General features: G+C 35.7%; 1 protein-coding gene across 3 annotated transcripts in view; it reads left to right on the forward strand.

Annotated features, from left to right (window-relative positions):
* Nucleotides 1-23,748, forward strand: part of LOC145936818 (monocarboxylate transporter 4) — a 78,173-nt gene that overhangs the window by 4,847 nt on the left and 49,578 nt on the right. For all 3 annotated transcript variants that reach the window (XM_083039414.1, XM_083039413.1, XM_083039412.1), the window contains exon 9: nucleotides 63-928. The gene's annotated coding sequence lies outside the window, so the exon portion shown is untranslated. The remainder of the gene's footprint in view (nucleotides 1-62; nucleotides 929-23,748) is intronic.

Here is a 23,748-nt window from a genome sequence, read left to right on the forward strand (position 1 = left end):
TAATCATGCGGGGAGAGAAAATACACATCAATTTACATAGACACATCCACGATAAATTGCAGAATGTGACACGCGCGTGAAAGAGGCTAGAAGTGGAAGGATGCGGAGCAACGGAAAGAGGATGCGGTGATGGTGGAAGAGGAAGAGGGGTAACCATTACACCCAGAGAAAGAGAGAGAGAGGGGTGGAAAGAGGCTGAAAGAGAGTCTCGCACCGGGGGACGGCAGAGGGTGCGGATGTACCGCGGGAACGGGCAGGAGGCAGGCATAGGGATGCTGCGAGAGAGCACAGAGAGAGGTGTTTCAGTCGCGCGACGGCTCTCGCCCCGGCCAGTCGGTAAGAGTCCTTTGTGATCGTTACGCTATCAGTGATTAGTTACATTACGCAGCGGGAAATCGCCGTCGTGACACGAGAGTGTCTCGCTGCTCTGCCGCGCAATTTTTCCCGCGACCTGAAGTCCTCCGCGTTTCTCCCTCTATCTCTCTTTCGAGCGCGAGCAACGTCAGACCGAGTCCCGCGCGCCAACCACCTGTGTCGTGTCGTCGTTAACATCGTCGTTATTATCGCCTATATCCTCGCGATATATTGATAGACATGCGGGTACATTCGCGTCGCGAAATACGCACGGATGGCGCGTCGCGTTTATCGTGAACGTTCGTCGTCCTCTCGCGAGGAGGACGTCCGGAAAAACGTGTAAGCTCGTCGCGAGAGAAGTAAGCCCCGGAGAGTCAAGGTCGTTCGGAGAGTGCAGCCTCCCTCTCTCTCTCTCTCTCTCTCTCTCTCTCTCTCTCTCTCTCTCTCTCTCTCTCTCTCTCTCTCTCTCTCTCCCCCTTCTCGCGACAGCTCGAGGGCGTTGGAAATTCGACGAGCCTCTGTGCCGAGTACCGGAAACGCAGGATACGAGGGGAGGATCATCTTCTCGATGAAGGTAAGAGAGATTATTTTATTGCGCCTATTTTATCGAGGGAAAAAATCGCGCGCGCGTGGACGTTTCTCTTTCATGCTTTTTTCTCTTTTTTTTTTTTTTTTTTTTTGTTTGATCGCCGCGAAGCGATGTGATTTGCGCGCGACAGGGAGATTGTTCTCGCGAGAGAGAGATGTTTTCTCCCGCGGCAATTTGCCTAACGATTACCGCTTTTTTTTCTTTCTTTTTCGCGCGGCGATTCGAAGAGTTTCGAGATCGAAATTATATAAGTTTGAACGAAACCGTAAACGCGCGCGCTGACCGCTAATGCGAGTTCGCATTAAGGTGGTAAGAGCCGAATGTAACCGCTTTCGATATCGAAGCGCCGATGCCGCAATCTAATTAATTATTATCTGTACGTAATACTATATGTTCAATGCTGGGCTTGTATTAATTGTATACTTAAACTTTTCATACGCGCGCAAGATTGTTATATCAATCGATTGTGTGTATATAATTTATGCGATATATGTATTTTTAATTTAAACTCGATTTGAAAATTTTACACATGCTATCGGACTACTTTTCCGAGAGTAAATGGAAATTTAAATTGCTCGATAATAATAATAATAGCATTGAACACATTGATATATAACGTATAATGGATTACATTTATATGTATATATACGGAGTAGAGAACATTTTTAAAAATAATTTTTCTTCTCCCATATTATATTATTATAATCACGACAAAACTATCACGTTTTGTGAGACAAAAACTTTGAGGGCTTAAACAATTTATTCAGAGTAATTTTGCTTAATTGCGACTTGCAATTAACACTACGTAATGTTAATTATTTTTCCATTTATAGCAAGCGTAATAATTATTAATATTTTATTTAGATGACGTAGTAATTTCATCTTTATCAACAATTTGATCCTTTTACAATTGATTATTTCATAGCGACGAAATAACTGTGTTCATGAAATATATTTCTGTATTTTTTTTTATATCAATATTATAATCAATATTAATTCACCCAGAACTGAATAAGGCAATCGAAAGTTTGCGAAAATAAGGGGTTTACGATTCATACTCAGCTTTGCGATTAGCGAGTACAAATGTTTGATGGTTTTTTTTTATTGATGTGTCAATTTGGGCAGCTTGTGAAATTTTAGTTGAAGCGTGTGAGACCAATTATTTTTGTGGAAAGTGTTTTTTTGTTTTCACGAAATATATTTAGCTAATTAATATTGGCTTATAAAATCACGTTGATTGATCATACGTGTATCTTGTTGAACGACTTTTAAAGCAAATATGTATTTCACGCTGAACTCGTGAATTTTAATCTAAAATAATTAATATATGAAGGACACTTATTTTGATGGTATTTTATTTTCTCTTAATTAAACGTATAAGGCTTTAAAATTAAAACTGAGTGATTTTTAAGAAAAAGCTCTCTTTTAAGAAGCAATAGCTTTTTAATCTGCTTTATTAAACAATTATATTTACAATTATATTTTTAAAGTATTTATTTTTTTTTCTTATAGTTACAAATTTATTAATTAGAGATATGCGAGGGACAGATATATATAACTTTAGCCGTTCGCCAATTTATAAATTCAATAACTTACGGTATTACAGAACGCAAAATACCTCACAAATCAATACTCTTGTCAAACGTTCCCGTGAGAGTTAATATCAAGTTTTATGGTTCAGGATTATATCGAAATATTATTTTAATAAATTTACAATGTGTGTCGGGAAATATACATACACCTATATATATCGCGGAACACAATTTTTCAAATAGATTTCTTGCACAGTTCCTCGGAAAAACACGTCTGTTGAATTGCTCAAAAACATTGACAATGAGATTGTTCCGAGATAACGTACGTCGTAATTGCTTTCGTGTGCGCAGCGGATCTTTTTTCGTCGCCGACCAATTGATCAACGTAACGCTCGTATCTCGTGCAAAGAGCGAAAAATAAAAGAAAAGAAAAAAAAAAAGGAAGACACGCGAAGAGAGGAGATGGTAACATCCGTGACGTATTGCGTGTCGGGAAATTCTCTCTTCTTCAGAAAATGTCTGGGCCCGCTTATCAGCGGCGATTTGTGTGCATAATCAATTTGCACGTGCGGATTGGGAGGAGAGAGCTCGATAAAGCGCGACGGCACGTTTGATCGCATAGGATAGGTGGGTGGGTGGGATATAGTAGGCGGAGAGGATTGAGGGGATTGAAAAGCTCCGCACAAATGCCGCCGTACGCGAAACCTCACCTCACCTAAGTGTACCTACGTGTACAAAGGGTACGGTTGCGTGCTTACATTGCGTCGCGCGCGTATATACCTACGTATATACATATGGCGAATGTCTCAAAGTATTTACGCTGCCTGAACGCTACGGGTGCCCAAACAGACAAATACATTTTCATGAAATGCAAAATATGGAGCGACGGTTACTGCCGCATGAATTAGTGAACACAGTCTCCATCTCCATGCGCATATTTCACCGGGCTGATAGCGAAATTCCTTCCTCGCTCTGTCTGACAACCATAATTCATAGTTCACGGGGTAAGCGTAACCTTAACCCGTTCAGCCACGAGCTGCAGAGCTCGTGAAATCACGGCGTAATATTGAAACGTTCTTACGTGACGTTTGAACGTTACATCGGTATTAGGAATTTCGGTCTAATCGGATTCTTGACATTTCGTGTAGAACAAAATTGGAGGAATGACATTTATTGAAATTTCTTCTTTATTTTAATTTCTTGAACAACGATAAACGATAAATTTAAATTCGATAAAACGCGACATATAATATACAATATGTAGTTATATACAAGATGTATTTTCTTTGAAAATCTTTATCTTGTTCAAAAATTAACTTTAATCAATTTGAAACGTGGAACTTTCTTTTCGCTCTCTTTCTTCCTCAGCTTATTTTAAAACAGTTGAATCGAAGCCCGGTTAATCTGCGAAACAAGTTTATTTACAAAGTGAATTCTCTATTGTCTTTGCAAAAGTAAATTTCGATATTGTAAGAGAAAACTCAGATCTTGTACAATATCTCTCGGAGTATATTTGGCCGTTATATTTATCTGGGACGGTGGAAGATCGTTTTCTCGTGAATGTCTCATGTATGTGATTTATAACGTTTTTTTCTGTGTATTCGATTACAAAAATACCGATAATACATGTTTTAGCCGATAAAATAAATTTATCGCGGTTATTACACAGAATCGCGGGATTAACAGATTTATTCGTCTTGCATCCGCATACGCTCTAAATCTCTAATTTCTTTTTCTTTTCGGAGTTAAAGCCGCTGATATTTATACTCTGGTAATATAGAATAAAAGATCTTCGAAGATCTTTGATATTTAAGAATAAAGTTGATATTTTTTTATAATCATACAATCTCTCAAGCAAAAATATAGAGTATTTTTAAGAAATTATAATAAGGTAATCAATTATCATTTATAAGTTAAAAAAGATATAATATGAATTTTTTATAATATATTTTTTATAATATCATATAATTTAAACTATAATATAATATTTAATTTTATATTATAATATTTAATTTTATATAATATAATATTTAATTTTATATAATATAATATTTATAATATAACATTTTTAAAAAATACTATATTATTTGTTACTATTCTCACTATTTGTTATATTGCGAAATAAGTATTTATTCTTTTTTAACTTACAAAAGCTAATTAGTTTTTGACTTATCTTATAATTTATTAAAGACACAATATATTTTTGTCCAAGAAGAGCTCAACTTAAATACAAAGACCTGGAAACAATATAATTTCTTTTTCTCTCTCTCTCTCTCTTTCTCAAAATATAAAAAAAATTATATTTAATTACAAACACGTGTCTAAAAAGAAAGAATATTATTTATGATATTATTTATAATTGAAATATCAGGAAGAAATACATGTATGTGTGTGTTTGCTGCTATATATTTATATTGGATATTATAGATATTATATAATGTTTATGTATGTGGCAGTTAAATACTTACGTTTCATAAAATATTAGCATAACGTGAAGTGACAGAAATAACCGTCATATTACGAGCCTGTAATAAAAACTATACATTATATATAATATTCTCATTATTAATCTCTCAGAGATCGAGATAGAGAAAGAGAAGGAAAGATGGAGAAAGAAAAAGAAAAGAAGAGAAAAGGGCTGCTATTATAAAATTACATTAAAATTATTACCTGCAGTATGACACAATATAATTAGCGTGTCAACCAAATGAAATGCTCGTACTATAAAAGTGTAACCTGTCATATGTAATTATACTCGAGACATTTTTTTAACTTTCAAAAAAAAATAAATAAATAAATAAATAAGAACACTATTTTTTTCAAAAATATGCGTGTTAAACTATTGAAATTTTAATTGGCAGTTATTATTATGTTACATACATATCTCACCGGTAAAAAATGCGCGCGTGTAACATCGTCCGCAAGAATTTCCGTGACACGGCGCGCGCTTTATGGCTCGTATATATTTTATTATCTGTAATTTTTCTCGTGTCGCACGACTGTTAAATGGTTGAGCGAGTTTTACGTTCGCGCGCAACAGACTCTCTGTGAACATAATCAAAGATAGAGTAACGAATAACACGGGATTGAATCAACTAGACTGGAAATCTGTTATCTATTATTGCGTCGCGGCAAGATATGATTCTCGATTTTCTCTTCACTTCGAAATACATATAAATAGCTCTGCTTATTGAAAATAATTATATCTTCGATTGTCAATCGTTTTCATTATGCAACAAGAGGGGGATACATTAATTACGAGAGGATTTCATAAAGAAGAAGAATAAACGATGACAAAATCATCGAGATAATTAACACGAGATAGAGAATAATCTTGTTCTCTTGGTTATATCGAAGCAACCTTTGCGAAACAACCATTGATTTCAATATACCAATTTTACGGTTCCAATGTAACGTTGGCTCGCTCAATAAATACTGTAAACCCGCGACAGAGTCTTGCGGTTCACCGAATCGATTCATTAAGGGATAATCCGACGACGGACTGTGCTTAATCGACTGTGCTTAAACAATGCACCTTCTCCGCGCTCTGGTATCGTGCTATAAATAAACAAGCGCTTTCTGGCCGAAATTTTCCCCCTAAACCCGTTAACATTTTCACGCGGAACAGCGCATTTAGGCCGATGAAAGGCATAATCTTCTCCCCGTATGTGTACGTGTTTCCTTTGCATATTTAGCGCCAAATATGGTTGCCCGATTCTCGAAACCTTCGTTTGCATTCAGCGGAATACGCAACCGTGTTCGGTATTAAATCCGGGATAGGAATACGAACTAAAGATCACCTCATATGCGGTGTATGTACTGAATATGTGTGTTATCTTCCCTCTATATAACGTAATATATATATATATATATATATATATATCTCTCTTTTTTGTAACGTAGCAGAACAATATTAAACGCACACATTAAATTTATTATAAGGCTGCAATCAATACAAAGTGCCCGAAAATAACGCTACATAATTTAATGCTAAATATTTTCAGATTCCGCTCAGTTTGTTAAAGCGACGCAAAAAGAAAGAAACACTCTTTTCAAACAAAAATACTAAAGTACTTATAAAGGTACAAATTGTGTAAACATTTTCGAAAATTTTGATTAGAATAACTCGGAATATCAAAATTGTATGCAATTTAATTATGTACATACGTACGCATTATAATTGCATTGCATACTGTGCGCTATAATAACTGCGCGGGGAAATGAGAGAAAAATACATTTTCCATATTATTTAAAAAGACAAAAACGAAACGGCACAAAACCCACTCCGGGCTTTTGCGCGAGAATAGCACACGTTTGAATTTTACACGACTTTCCGTCTTATTGGATTCCGTGGGTCTTCAAATTCTAAGTCGAGCGTTATTTTAGTTAAAAGCGGTTTTTCTTATTAATCGTTCTTATAATCAATATATCCTTGTGCTTCTTGTTGGATGCGCGACAATGAAACTTTCGCTATTTTAAAAGACACGATGAATTATTTCACATTGGCCTATATTCTGACCGCACGTTTACCCAAAGTTTTCAATGTAAAATCTAGTTCAAAGTTCCACATTTTATATTAGCGTAATGTAATTTTATACAGCGCTCTGTAGAGAGACATTACAGATTTATTGACGAAATTAAAACACGAAACGTTATTATTTTTATTGACTTTCTTTTTATTTTTAATATTGAACACGTTCTACAAACAAAAAGCTTCGCGCGTAAATTATATATATATATATATATATATTTTAGGACATAGATTAATAATATAATTATCTGCCGCGTTATTTTCTTCTCCACTTTCAACATATCTTTGTAATTAAAAAAACAACATATTTTCAAGTTAAATATAACTACTGTTTACACGAAAATTAGATTAGCGGACAAGTGCATTTCTGGAAATTGCAATCATCGTTATGCGCGAAAACAGAAATGTATTTCGTCATCGGGCAAACCTTTAATCTTTGTGTACAAAAGCAAGTGCTCGGCCGAACGCGGACTTCATCATCGGGTACGGGAAAAATGATTGAATTTTTATTCTATCGCGTGTTTCACGGCACAGAATGTCGGGACGCGGCATATTTTTGCCTCTGTTCATTTACGGGAACTGTGCCAACCGATAGAATGCAATGAATACGGTGAATTATCGGCCAGTGCGTCTCTATTTCTCTCTCTCTTCTCGCGCGAACGCGAAGCATATAAGATTCGATGAAGCCATTTTTACGCATTTGCCCTAGTCGATGAAAGCGTCTCTTACAGTCTCTCGCCTATCTTTTTTTTATAAAAGATTATTTTTACGAAAAAAAAATTATATATTTCGAGTAACATATATACCGAGTAAATTCGTACTCGCGACATGTGCGTTAAATTCGCAGGCACTTTGGTTAATAAATATACAAATGGCCAAGTCTTTAGCACATCGTATAGCTGCCGTTATATACGAACCGCTTTGTCTGCGAGATTATGATCATAAATGGTTCCATTGTAATATGCATATCACGAGAAAAGGGCAATACACCTAACACATTTAAGCTTAACGAATGACATAATTCTCGTTACATCTATCATTAGCTTACTTATATCGTCGAATGTATTATTTTGTAAAGTCCTCCCTCTCCCGTATCAATCATGAAAGATCAAATGGAAACGTAATCGTTAAACTTTATAAACGCAGTCAGGCAAGATCAACACATTTACGAGCAACGTCATATTTGAATGATATATGCGACCGAGAGCCGGTTTGCGGTTTCGCTTCTCACCATATACCACTGTCGTATATCAGGGTAACCAGAGATTTATATCCACGCTTTGCGTACAAGGGATATATATATTCAGTGATAATTTTTCTTATCGAAAATTCATTAACCATATAATTTTTTTCACAATTTGAAAATTATAAATACAATCTGCTTTAAAAGATGGAACATATTCCATTATTTTACTCTGAGATACGGAAGGTACAAGAGAATTTTAATTTCTCGAATCGCACCAATGATTACAAAGAACCTTCCTATATATATACGAAACCGTTTATTAAATAAGCTCGTCAAAATATACGGACTTTGTAAATTTGATTTCCGCCGAATATCGCGGTGTTTCATCATTAAATCGAAATTTTTCGGCACTGTTTCGCCCGCCTGATTTATCACCCGCGCGACTCGCGAACGTATTAACTCGATCACCAGGAGCCAGCAGGATCCGTGTCTCCGCCATCCGGCCGGCGCGGCGCTCTCGCGTGCACCGTCGAATAAATTTCCGTCACCGCCGTGCCCCGGTGATTCATTTCTCTCGCTGGCGAAGAGGAAAGACCGGCCGGCTTCTTGTCGGCCGCAGGGATAAGCGGGGCGGGCTCGCGTCTCTCGTACACGCGAAAAACGCGCGACGACGCGGCAAACTAGGAACTTAGCCATTGAAATATCGTCTCGGAAAGATGTTCGTGGTAGGAGGGGGTGTGTAAGGGCAATTAGTTACTGCCATAAATTACTATTACGCGCGCGCGTCGAGCTTTTCACTAGCCGGGCCGATCCCCCTTTTTATTCATCGTCTTCCCGACTCGTGATATCGGGTTAATGAAACGATGCACTGCGAGTCGTTGCAATTGATTTTAATTAGACGCGACGGGTGTCGCGAATCGTACGCGAAGAAGGACCGGAGCTGGGGAGACAATTAGGCCGGAAACAATATTTCAGGCTCTCTCTGGAATAACTTTTCCTTTCCGACAGACAGCATATAGAATCTGGAAGAACAGAATCGATCTTTTTTTTTTTTTTAGATGTGAATCAACAATTTTGATGGATAATTTCTAATACCGGAGTTTTGAATATGACATTATTCTGCTGCATTGATTTGTGAACACATACGTAGTATTTAGTGTGAAATATATTTTATTATCAAAACGTATGGGTTTACAAATCAATGTCTGCAATGATGTATTCAGTTTGTCGGAATTATTGTTTGAGCTGAAAATTTATGACGTCCATTAATTTTGTTATTACTGATACCATCTGTATATATCAATTTTATTGTTGTAGTATACTTTTTTATATGTATTTTTTTTCTAAATTTGACTTAATCGATATTTATTTAATTTAATTATTAAATTTATTTACTAATAAATTTATTTAATTTAAGAAAGATAAATCTGACATTTAAAAGATGTCTACTCCTTTCTAAAACGTTATTAATTTAGCGCAAATATTTGCAAACCGATGGTTTTCTACTATAAAAATGTTAGTTAACGACTGCCTCTGTCAGAGTCGTTCTGCGGTCGTTCCGAGATATCGACGTGTCAGTATTTTCGGGATAGTGTCACACCGGAAGCACTCGTTAATGGACCGGCTGGAGGAAACGCAATAGTCGAGCCGGGGCGCGCGCGCAGGTATATTACCGGGATTTTTCCGGTGACAATATTGAGGATGGAAATGCGAGCTATTGTCCCCTGGGTTCATATAAATCTAAACTTGTTCGCGGATTTACACATGAATCTCTCGCGCGAATCTATGTGCATACACGCGGTGTCGAAAAGTATTAAAACGTGTGAAAATGTCTCGCCCGCTGAAACAAAAATGATGAACATTTATGTTACACCGCGTACCGGTGTGTATTATTTTTTTCACCATAACAAGATATACATAACACTTTTGTTTTTCTAACTTGTGTTTCTATTATGTGTTTCCACGTTACGAACATATTTTAATCTTTTATTTTTAAAATTATTTTCTCACGATTATATTTAAGACACTCGCATCTCGAAATACTAATTTTTTTATTATAATAAAATTTCATATTAATTTATCTCTATATCTACATCTATTTTTACTCTACTAAGAAGAATCAACTTTTTAACTTATCGAAGAAAAAAAGTCTTTCTCCGACATTAATTATGTCAAACGTCTTATTTATACGTTCTCCGTTATTATCCCAATTCGCTCGAGGCGAATTAAGGAAAATTCAATCGTTGTAATGAGGGACGTATGTTCAAGCTGCGGGCAAATCGTAGCAAAGAGCCATTCGCGTTCGCGGTTGCCGAATTCGGCCGTACATTTCATTAATGAGACGAGACAGGCGCTGTGCAGCGGGGAACGATTAAGGTTTGTAACCTGTGGTTAAGCCTTGGTGGTATCTCCGTTCGCATGCGAACCTCGGCGAACGCACACACACACACACAGACAGACGCACACATACGTATATCGTTAGCGCAGGAATCACCGAAAATGGAAGTGAATTATCGAATTTTCCGGATTGGCAGCCGGAGCGACGTCGCATCGTCTCGACATTATAAAGGACGTAATATACAGGGCGGTGCAGGATGGAAAATGCAAGTGTGACTGGCATAATGTTTGTCTCCGAAAGATGCGGTGGATATCGTTTTAACCAAAATTTAATTTAAATCGTGATGCGCTCGAACTCTTCGAATATTCTTTAGCTCAATAAAAATGATTCCGAAATGATTAAAAATATACTATTTATCTTAAATAGTTGACGTAAATTGCTAAAGATATATCTAGCTATACATATTTAATGTTTGGAACTTTATAATTTTGAATTTTTTTTTGTCACAATATTTTATTTTATTTTTTTCAGAAAGTTAAGGTGAAAAAAGTTATATACGATAGCTCCTCGTTTAGAGAATGCGCGGGTTATTTGCAACTTTGATATTTGAAAATATTACTCAATCACGCGGCTATATACAGGGAGAAAGGTTAATTCTTTAGGATTAACGCTTGAGCTTTATTGGATCATTGTAATTTACACCGGCGCGTTTTCTCTCCCGCTTCATTCATTCATTCATTTGTAAAATCCGTAAACCGAAATTGGTGCGAGCGTTGATTCTGCGTAGATTTCATATACATGTAAAATCCCGCTCCGCAAGATACGCGATACAGAGTTGCATTATTCAAACAATCGTCGAGCAATCGATTATCAAGTTCTCTAGTGATGTTTTTTTTCCATACAACAAAATCGACAAAGCCGCATCGCTCTTCCCTCTCTTTCCCCCCTCCCGCCTCCCGGCCGAATTTAAATTGTCCTGCATTTTGATAAATATTTTCTAGCGTATTTGTTTCACAAATCGCGGAAGCGAGGCTTTTTGCGGAAAACCGGCCGCGGTAAACGTTGCACTGTGAGACAAAACAAACGCATATACAATGTTGGATGGACAAATCCATTGTGTATTTAATGCCACGTGCCTCGTTGAAAAACTAGCGTAATTATTTTTTAAATTGCCGATTACCGGATACCTCGGTAAATGCACTTTTGATCCGTGACATTGCACACCGGTCTTTTTTTTCTCCATATTTCATGTAGAAGCTTCGTCAATTGAACCACAAGCGACAAGCAATTTTCCCTGATATTTGCCTTCAAAAAAATTTTTTAAATAATAAATTGCCGGCAATTGATGTATGCCATAAAGCACGAGGGAAAGGGAAGGACTATATAACAAGATTAAAGTAATTTTTCCTCCTAGACTCATATTTCAACCTTTTTTCGAGTCCCTTGTCGCAAATGTCACAGTAAATATATATAAATATAAAACGTTGTTTTTTTTTGTTTGCGCGTAAAAACTTGGCGGTGACATTACTTTGCAGTACACAGAGGAAAACGGTTTCACGTTGCACGGAAAAAGCATCTGTTGTTTATTTTATAAAAAGACATTACGCTGCTTAATATCTCGGAAACGTAATTGTTTTTTGTTGTTGTTGCAAAAACGTACATACCTATACATATATATTTTTATATTACTATTTTTGTTTATAAAGTCACTGAAAATAGCCCGAAACCTTTAATTTTAACTACTAAATAGTATCTAAAATTATTTAGGAGTTTTACATATATATTTTTTTCTAGAGCTATATTTCAAACTTTAAATTATAGTTCTTCGAAATTTGCGCGCAATTTGTGCTAACGTATAAAGAGATAGATAATTACAGAATAACTTTAATTAATTTTAAAGAATTTTTTTATATTCATAGCGATGTTACTTTTTCCTAGCGAAGTGCGGCAGAAAATTAAATATTTATCGCACATTTGACATTTCTCGTGGATATTGCGCGTATACGCTATAATATTAAAACTGATAACACAGAGAGAGAGAGAGAGAGAGTATATATCGATCTGTACGAGCCGCCTCCGAACGATGTTTTCCTACGCGGAAGTACGGGGCGTACAGGTCAAACTGGAATCGCAACAACCAATTTCCCGGCGTGTCGTCGCATGCAAGTGCAACGTAATGGCACGGGTATCACGGTCGGGTTCTTGTTCACGAGCGCGATCGAATCTCATCGAGTGGAACAATGTAAAAAGGGGATTGAAAACGACGAAGGGAACACAGAGAGTCGGGAAAGAGCAAGCGTTTATACTCCTGTAGAAAATGACTCCCGTGCACAAACAAGAAATACTTTCTCACTCTCAACACACACATACGTGTATATATATATATATATATATATATATATATATATATATATATACACACACGAGAGGCTCCGAAGATTAATTTTCCAAATGCAGGGTCATTCACGTATTCCCATTACCGATTCGATATCATTTACTATACTCTTCGACCCTCGTGTGACTTCGAGGTTGAGCTCATTGTCAGAGGTGCTTGCGGTTCTCTACCATAAGTAGAATTGAAATCCCTCTATATTTCGGATCATTAATTATCGGGAAAACACGCGATTATCGCGTGATTAATAGAATTAATCGAGATGAGATGATTATTGAAACATCAATAGTGTATATCTATTTTTTTAATTAAAATGAAAATTGATACACCTTTTCAATTTAATAATTAGAATTTAAAGTATGTCTCTTAATGATCTACTAAATGGCATCCTTTGCGTTCTACTATTTCTTTTTTCTTTTAATGACATGATACATCATTCATTTTTGACGAACACATGTACGCTGTTTTCATTATAATATATGTGTTTGAAAGGATATGTATACGTGCGATCTATCTCTCACATGAGACCTTCGAACAGTTTAGGATTGCGCGTTAAATGGATAATACTACATCATACCGCATTTTTTTTTCTCTCAAAAGTTTGCGCGAGGATAGCTTTTCAAACCGAGCTTAATGGATGCTATATAAATTCAGGCTAACTTCTCAGAAGGAGTAAAATCAGCGAGTTCTCTTGGTCCTGCGGTTCCGCAGTTTTCTACCGTACGCTTTTTTCGCGGAGTGAGTGCAAGCTTTTAAAGATCTTCAACACTGACGATTTCAACTCCGCTTCACCTAAATCTTTGCTCCATCGACTAGAAAGGTACTTTCTCTTTCTCTCTCTCTCTTTTTCTCTGATACGAAGCCGTGGCAAACGAGAGAGATGATTGCGCACGAGAGTTTATTGACAATGCGAATGAACGTTTATACAATTATTCGGCGTGTAGATTGAATTGCGTTTGTCATATTGAAAATGATTGAGGGTACAATAATATTATATAATAATAATCGCATATTAAAAGACAATTTTTTTTAGCATTTTGATTTGTGCGAATAAAAACATGGAATATCTCGATTTTTGTTTATAAGCTCTCGCTTTGATTGAAAGGCTTTTTAAATAAAGCTCACATATAAAAAATCTTTTCTTACAAAGATCGAACATTGATTTCAGCCAATTTTTTGCCTGAAAATTTACAAATTGACATGCACCTCTTTCGCCAAAGTTGATCAATAGCCTATTACTTTCTCGATGCGATCTCGATCTGCGGATTTGCGGATCATTAATCGCGCGTATCTTACTTCTCATATCTTCTCATCCATCGATCTGCCTTCGAGTTGCGTTAAAGAAGGATTTAATATCGTGAAAGCAACCGGTTAACCGGCGTTCCACCAAGACGTAAAGACCCTTGAGAAATTCGCGCACATGTTCCCGAACGCGCAATGTTAGATATCAATGTGAATGTTTCTCTCTCTCTTTCTCCTTCTCTCTCAAGATATGCTTTAACTTACCCGGATCTCTCTTTGCTCCTTCTTAATTCCTGCGGATTTCAATGGCGGCGTGTCTGCGAACCGCGGCAATTACGAAGGAAAGGCTGGAGAAGTCGGAAGAATGAGCGTCATATAGCATTGTCTAACGATGCTTTCTCAACACGCCAACCGGATCTTTTATCACGCGAATCGATGCGATGGGCAATTACACGGACAATTATTATACAAGAGTCTGAAGTGGATAGATGTGCCGTAAAAAAAAAAAAAAAAAGGAAAGGAGAAATGTTTAACGATCAAAAAGACGCGTTGTTTGCATAATTTATCTCCGATCTCGATTAATCGTTTTTCGTCGGATTTAGATTGAGAATTACACGGTTTCTCGAGCGAGGACGCAAACAATCTCGAAAATATCCCCCGGTGAAGAGATATCGTAAAGATGTCTTGAAAGGCAGCTCTCGAGCTCTTTTAAAACGTGCCTTTTAAACGTTTGTTGAACCCCTCTCTGTTGTTCGAGTTTGCTTTCTTAATTGGAAAAGGACATCTTTCGAATATATATTTTAACGAAAGAAAGAATTGCGCGGTATGCGAGAGAGAATTTTAACAGCCTGATATACGCAATTATGCCACGTACAGATGTGTCGTGTCGTGGATGGAATAATATTTGTGTGAATTCTCTTTTATGTTATGTCGTGTAGCAATAGTTTATTCTGCAAACACGCGTCACGTGTATATTGTATACTCATACTATTTATTAATAAACAAAATACAAATGATTAATATTTGCTCGTTACGCTACGGGCGCGCGCATTTAAATAATCGTAGGGAATTTCGAAAGAGTGCACACAAGAGAGTTCAGGCACCATCAGACACCATCAATTGGCGATGATAATAATAATAAAATCCTACAAAATCAGTTTGGATGACATTAGCGAGGACATTTATTGCGCGCAACAAGTTAGAGATAAACAGAGCGAACTATATATATATATATATATATATATATATGTGTGTGTGTGCGGGCGATTAAAATAAAATTGAGATTAACGTGCATATATATGTACTACAACGTACAAACGCGCGATGAAGCTGCGAATCGAAAATGCAATTGATACTGCGACTGCAATTTGACGCGTGAATTAATAAATGCAGCTTTCGAATCAGATGGCGGGGAAAAACAATGAGCGAGCTAAATGAGAGAGGCGACGAAGAAATGTGCGCGCATGTGCCTGACATATCACCTATTTAACGTACACCCGGCGGCGGCTGCGATGTGTGTGGGGGTAGGAAAGGGGGAAAAGGGGATTGTAGTCATCATCCCCCTCGACTCCGACTCTCGCCATCTCGCTTCGCCTTCATCGGGGATTCTGACGCCCCATTCCCGGTGACTGGGGATCGCGACAATTAGGCGAGAATCGTCGTACTGGAGCACAGTCTGCCGTCGAAATTAATCCGCCGGGAGAATAACGTCCCCTTCGCCATTTTGGTACCTGCGGCGATGAGCTCTTCGGCATCGAGTCGTCACCGACGGCGCGCGACGATGTGGAAGAGAATGCGGTTATATAGACGAGATACGCGTTACTTTGCCCGTGCATATTGAGCGTCGCGGAAATAATGCGAAAGATAATTCAGCGAACGAGAAATTAATTATTTTTGAATTTTGAGCGATTAAAAAGAGCAAGTAAAATATTTCAAAGGTTTTCAAGAGTGTATAGAAATAAATAAAAACACTTTAATATCTTATTGTTAGTAGATTTTTAAATCTAGCATCTCGAGGATATTTATTGGGAGAGAATTAATATATAATATTATAAATATTATAAATAATATTAAAAAATTAATAATATTAAAAGTATAAAATAATATTAATATAATAAAAATATAATAATATTAAAAAATCGAAGATAATTCAGCGAAATTAATTATTTTTTAATTATGAGCTATTAAAAAGGGCAAGTAAAAAATTTCGAAGGTTTTCAAGTGTACAAGAATAAATAAGAACACCTTTATATTATATCTTAGTAGATTTTTTAAATTAAATCTTGAAGATATTTATGCTGTGTAAGAAAATTAATATATATATATTCACTGAATTATCTTTCGCGATTTTTTAATATTATTATAATAATGCGAATGAGAAATTAATTATTTCTGAATTATGAATTAAAAGAGCAAGTAAAAAATTTCAAAGGTTTTTAAAGTAAATAAGAACACCTTATATCTTAGCATTATTTTTAAATTGAGCGTCCCGATGATATTTACTGTGTAAGAGAATTAATATATGATAATATTAAAAAATTGATTTCAAAGAATCTGCAAATGAAGGAAGTGGAGACGGTAATTTCGGAGAAAGAGAGAAAGAGAAAATAGAGAAGAGTAAGGAAGACGATTTTTTTATAAATATTTAATTTATGATCGTTAAAGCGTACAAGAGCAAGATAAATCACACGAAAAAAATCTATGGGGCTGTCTCGAACCGCTTCGAAGATGGGTAGATCGGACGTGCGGTCGTTCCATTCTCGGGGAGAATTATGCAGGTTGCATAGAAATAATCGCCGTTAAAAGAGTAATATAATATATAAAAATTATTTTATTTTATATATTAAACTATGTATGTGTAAAAAAATGTATATATTATAATATTAATATTATAAAATATATACATATATATATATATATATATATATATATATATATGCTATTATAATTCTTAGGAACATATATTTTTTATTAGATTATTTTTATACAATTCTTTTTTATTGCGACAGATTTGTTTTCAATCATGCAAATCTCGTCGTTTTTCCAATTGAGAAAGTCACAGTAACAGATGCGTTTACATGACGTTTGCGCGAGTGATTTAATTTGCTCCAATTTTTTGCTTCACCCTCCAGCCGTGCCGCTATCGCGCGCAAAGGAAATAATGAATCATTAACTGTCCGACCACAAAAGATTTAGGTTCGGGACATCGCGGCTGACCCCCGAACCCTGTACGGGGAACAAAGAGCTCTTCCAGCTCGCGCTCATAATTCAATCTCGCAGTATTGTCCGTGGCGACATCGCGTTCCTCGACGGGTGTCATCTTTCGCCATTAAGCAGAGTAGCCGGACAATAGACGCGATTCGCTATTAACCCTTTCGGTCTCTAGAGAGTGAGACAGAGAGTGAGATAGCAAGGGAGAGAAAGAGAGAATTCTACGTCGGAAAGCGTGTTCGCGGTGCACCATAACTCTCTCCGACCGGGGGCACTCTTGCACGGTCGATGCATTTAGCACCGGTCGCACATAATGCACTCTACTAAGTAATTCCATTTGTTGCGTTTCCTCGGGGATTAAATCGTAGTGTTTTTCGTCCGAGCATCTCGGTCCGCCCACTCTCGACACGCCGATCGTTATCCTCCTTTCAATATATAAAATCCGGCAATAGATATGGAAAATTACTTCTTCACACGCGATCCGGGGTTTGAATTTAAAATGCGACGCTCGTATCACGACCCTACAATATTTTCGCGTAAATTATTCCGGAAAGAAGAATGGAATAAAGAGCGTGAGATATATACAAGGAATATAGTATACAGGCACTTGAATGAATGAAGTTCAGACGCGCGCTGCTAAAAGCTGCGATAAAACGGCGATTATATTTTTCTCACGTTCGTTAAGTATCGAGAACGATACGATACGAAAGCTGTTTTAATTATCTTGTATATATTTAATTATCACCGCTGCTAAAAACTTAAACGTTACTTTCCCGTTTACCGAGCTGTAAAGCTTATAAATGACGAGGCGAGCTTTATTAAAGAAATTTTAATTAATTATGGGATTGTATAAGCATCCGCATAAACATCAATGACAAAGTTTACTTTCATAATCTCTTAATCAATGAAATGTTTATCTTTCGCTGGGGGTTTTCACAAGAAAGGACTATTGTCGATAATGGACAATGGCACAGCACAGAATAAGATTGTCAATGAATGATCTTTTGCACGAAAAATGAACGCTTAGGCCCTTTATAAATAAAAAAAAGAGATGCGGTGATTATTAGCGCATATCCCGTATATACGCGGAATATTAAATTATAAAAGTATTTTAAAGTATAGAGATGAATTATTTATTAATTCCGTGATACATTAATCGTCTAATAAGTAATTAATCTATACTTTTAAATACTTGTATAATTTAATATTCTGTATGTAGGATAAAATTCTAATTTAGAGATCTTATACATTCAGATTAGTTTTTTGATCGAATTAACCTGACTCTTTACGATCGAAGTTTATCTTCGAAGTCGTCGAATTAATCGACAAATTGAGCAGAGATGTTGCCGAATATATACAAAAGTTTCGTGTACGGGCAGAGCTTAAACGTACTTCCAAAACTATGTGACTTGAGTAATATTGCATGAATAATAGAGAAAGGATTGTATGTGTGTGAGCACTAATATATAACAATGTATTACTACTCGCACCCTCTTCCTCCTTATTCTCTCCCTTGAGGCATGATATACATATAATAATAAAGTAATACAATATATTAAATTATATATGCGTTAAATGTATATAGGTGTTATATATGTATATTATACTTTTTCTAATATTAATATACATTATATTATATGTAACATGCTATCAATTCCCAAGAGTATATTTTCTTTACATTATTTTTATATCATTCTCTTTTCATGAAATAGAACTTGTTTTCACACAGATTTCTTTTTTCACAATAAGAAAGAAACAGAAGTGCTTACATAATGTTTGCGCGAGTGATTTTATTTGCTCCAATTTTTTTTCATTAGGCAAGAAGAATGCGCAAAGAATTTTTTTTTTTTTCAAACTTGTAGGCAAAAATGAGAAGAAAAAAGAAAAGAAATAGAGTAGAGAAATGATAATAGCGTTAAGTTAATGTGATGAAATAATAAATAATTAAATGTCGATCTCTAAAATACCTACTAATAAGAAAGACAGTATTTCAAATTAATTTGTAATTCAATTTTATTATTTTATTTCTATTTTATATTATTTTAAAATATATAAAATATCTAAAAAAGAGACGGGAAAGAAGGAGTTACGTTCATAAGAGTAGCAACTTTTTAGTCTTAGCAATAATGTCATTACACATAATTAAAACATTACATTAATGTGACTCGATTTAAATAGCCAATAGTTATCTGAGTTATTGAATTAATGTTCGTAATCACCTCTCATAACCATAATTTCATAATTATTATGTATAATCTATTACATAATCCGCTCAAATAATCACGGCATTTTGTTGAAATTAAAACCAGAATATAATCTATCTATCGCCTCTTGTTTTCGATACAATTTCTATCTCTATACCTGTTTGATAATGCGCGACTGCAATATATAACTGCGCTTTCGAATAACGCGTTTACAATGGCGCATCGTGGCGCCAGCCCGAGTATTGTCTTCTACTTATAACGAATCGGCAGTGTCTCCTCCAAGCTGTGCCGTTTTCCTTTATTTGCTTTTAGACGCCTGTTTATTCTAAAATCCAAGCTTGAAATTACGCGGGCCGAGATCGAGCAACGAAACAGGAACGCGCTATTGATACTGAGAAACATCATCTGCTCTCCTCCGCTTTGTACCATTTTTATGATGATGCATCCAATTTTTATAGTCCCGCCAATGCGCGTTCACGATATACAGTATAGCTGTATGCGCGGGACTTAGTAATGTACCGTTGAAAAATGGCTTGCACGACGAAAGGGTATACCCCTCATATATACTCCGAGCTGAGTTTGCAAATCGCGATACCCATCTCCCCTTTAACGGACCATCAACAAGTATCGACAGCTATTTTTTACGCTAGCCGTATCGATGCCGCAGAGATTGGCATAACTGCGTTTTAGAGATGTAACGCGCTCAAAAGCCGCAAAATGGTGTCGGCGATCCGTCCCGATATATACATATATAGATACTTGATTCGAGGCAAAAATCGGCAAGTTTTTGCCGCGAATTTTCCGAACGGCGTTCTGAGAGAGTAAGCTTATTACTTAAAAAAAAAATCGACGGATTCTTTACGCGCCGTTAATAATGGAAAGTAATATCCGCGATTGGTTTTCGCAATTTTTTTATTAAATAATCTAAAACTTTGTATTTACGCAATTAAGTAAAATCGATTCTATAATAGAGAGCGGAAATACAATAGTTGCGGCCGCATGTTTGTTCTAAAACAGCTGTTTTATACAAACATCCTCCGACTGTCGGAGTTTCGAAAACCGCAGTGGAAATACCGCGTTGCAAGGCAGACAGTCCATTTCTTCCCGTGCTGTCTCTAGCGTGTCCCTGCTTAGTTGCTACTCTACTAATGGTCCCCTATCTTTGTCTTAATTCTTCGAGCTGTGGCAATGCTGGTAGACAAATGGCATCGCGCGCATAGTTTCGAGGAAAGAACTCACACGGTCATTTGGATTTACAAGAAAGATAGTAAAGAGAGAGAGAGAGGATGGGGTGTGATAGCACAGTACTTAATCGATACCGTTGTAAAGTTTAATTTCGGTAATTAAATATAATATATTCATTATTAATTTTATAGATAATTTTTAGGCAATTAAATGTAATATATAAATCATAAAAATTGAGAAAATTAATTACGGCGATAGATTTAATTTCGACAATTAACTTCGCCTACGCATCCTTGTATAAAATTAATCTCTCGAAAATAAATTAAATTTGGAAGTATCGCGAAACCATTATATTTGATTTTCAATCGAAGGATTCGCGCGCGATTAAAATTAAACTTCGAGGACTTTCTAATTTTGGATCTAACAACGCGTTATCGCGTCATTGAGACTGTTTATCGATTAATGTATAATAAAAACTTGAGGATGCTCTCCTGCATCGTCGGTCGGGACCGACTGCATGCACCTTAAATTTGCATGTTTCCGCCTTCGTAACGATGTAATTAACAAGAAGTACCAATTAGCATCCACGTCATCGAACGTGACACGAGCCCGCGATATGCGATATCTTGTTGAGACGAGAACGATCGAATGTTTGGCACACTAGCAGAGAGAGAGATGAGAGAGATCCCTCGTTCGAACGTGCACGTGCATTAACGAAGTATAATCTGCGGAAAGTATCGCTTCGCGTTCACACATATCTCTATTTGCGTCCGCGAACAATCATGATTTATGGTGCGAACTGATTACCTTTTATCAAACTTTTCGCGGTTTTCGCCGAATAAAAAAGCTCTTTGTTATGCTAGAGGGAGAGAGAGCTTTCAAAGCTTTTATCTACAGATTTATATATGTACAAAGTATTTCAGATCCTATAATACTTAATTTCAGTCTCAAATTCCCGTATATCTAATAACAGTTTCTTCGTATGCATATAATTTGTAATATTATTATACGTTAATGTAACCCCTTTGCGAATTTAAATTTTATATTAATTGTCGGATCAAATTCTACGTGGAACGAGCTGGAAAGTAAGAGTCTGTTAATTACATTTCTAACGTCTAGGAAAAGGGAATTCGAAAATAAGAGAATTTTCTATAACGCGGTAAATTATTTAATTAAAGCAAAAAAAAAGAAGAAACACCAGCCTGTTCTTTTTTTTATTTTTATTTACATTTTTATTTACAGCACTTGTAGTATTTAGGATTAGTAAATTGGATTAATAAATTGGATTATATACATATATCACGTACTCTCTCTCTTGCGGAGAGCCCTCAAATTGTTCAATTATGTGCGCGTACTTTATAACACGCGCAATAATAATTGAATTAAATGGCACTGAAAAATGGAGGTTACGAAATCGACCGACCTTATTTTTCGCTACGCGCGCAAAGAGCAGCCGGGCGTTAGAGATTTCGACAGGCAGAGCCGAAAAAATTGCGGCTTCTTTAAAAGAAAAAAAAATTTCCTTTGTCAGTATCGATCGCGAGCCTAATTAATCGGCTCGGCGCGCGCATCGAGACTTTTGGTGCATTAACATCGCTGCAATTAGCTCGTTTCGTAGTCCTCCAATGTTCAGCGACCATCCTCTGTTCAGTTGGGGGATCTTTTGTTTCTAAATTAACTGATATCGATTTAAGAGAGTTGGCCATTCACTCTCGGTTGTAGAGGTGTCGATTTGTGTGAATAGAGATTCATATACGCATCCCTTTATTATTTTTGTGTAATTACCATATAATATATTTTTCAGCGTGTAATATAATTAAAAAAAAAAACATACTAAAGTGAACGCGGTAGCGAGATAATTTAATACTTAAAATACACTTCTTTCCGCTGAAATATGCAAAGCAATTGCAAATTATGCGAAAACGAGTGAACTCGTATACACGCACGCGTTAAGTAATTTTGAATAAATAAAGTTTAAAGGATAAAATTTCATGTTGTGACAACTCGTTCATACACGTGTCGCTTTTTATTTATTTTTTACATTTTGTAATTAAAATCATATTTGCATAACATTATTTGGTTACACGAGTTGTGTGATTTCCGCGTCCAAAAAAGTTATCTCAGTACGCTTTATACTTGAGATTGTGCACGGAATATTTTTGAGAATTTCGAATTAAATTATTATACTGTGAATGTGAATCTGAAGAATAAAATTTAATATTATTTGATCTTGTTATATACAGGGATTCGGACCAAAACAAAATTAGGGTTCGGTTTCGGTTTCGGTTACGGTTTAATAAAATATTTAATAACTGTTCCGGTTCCAGTTTCGGTTTTTTATAAATAAAAAAAACCGAAACCGTTTAAATTGCGATTTTTTCGGTTACAGTTCTGGTTTTTTAAAATTTTTACTTTCGTTTTTAATTAAATTAATTTCTAAATTATATTACTTTAAAAAATTATTATTAATTTTTATGACATGTAAATAAATACTTCATATTATACATGAAATTATATTTAGATATAGGTATATATAATATAGATACATATATAAATATATTTTCATATGTCATCAAAATTAATAATTTTTTAAAGTAATATAATTTATATATATATATATATATATATATATATATATATATAAAACAGAAAACATAATATCCTCACAGCTATCATTATTGCGATAATACATATACGTTTCAGAACATTAAAAAAATAATTATAATTGTATTGCACTTCGAGGAGATAGTTATCATAACATTTCCGTCATTTGCGCAAAAACAGAAAAAAATACCAAAAAGAACCGTAAACCGAAAATAATTTAACGGTCCGGTTATGGTTCCGGTGTTATAAATTTAATAGAATTTCAATACGGTTTACAGTTTCGGTTCTACTAAAAAAACGGTCATGGAACGGTTATCGGTTCTGGTTCCGGTTCGGTCCGGGTCCCTGGTTATATATACATATATAAATATAGGTAAAATT

The sequence above is a fragment of the Prenolepis imparis genome, unplaced genomic scaffold (assembly GCF_030444845.1).
Source record: "Prenolepis imparis isolate NDT839.2.m4 unplaced genomic scaffold, iyPreImpa1.0 SCAF_5, whole genome shotgun sequence".
Lineage (NCBI taxonomy): Eukaryota > Metazoa > Arthropoda > Insecta > Hymenoptera > Formicidae > Prenolepis > Prenolepis imparis.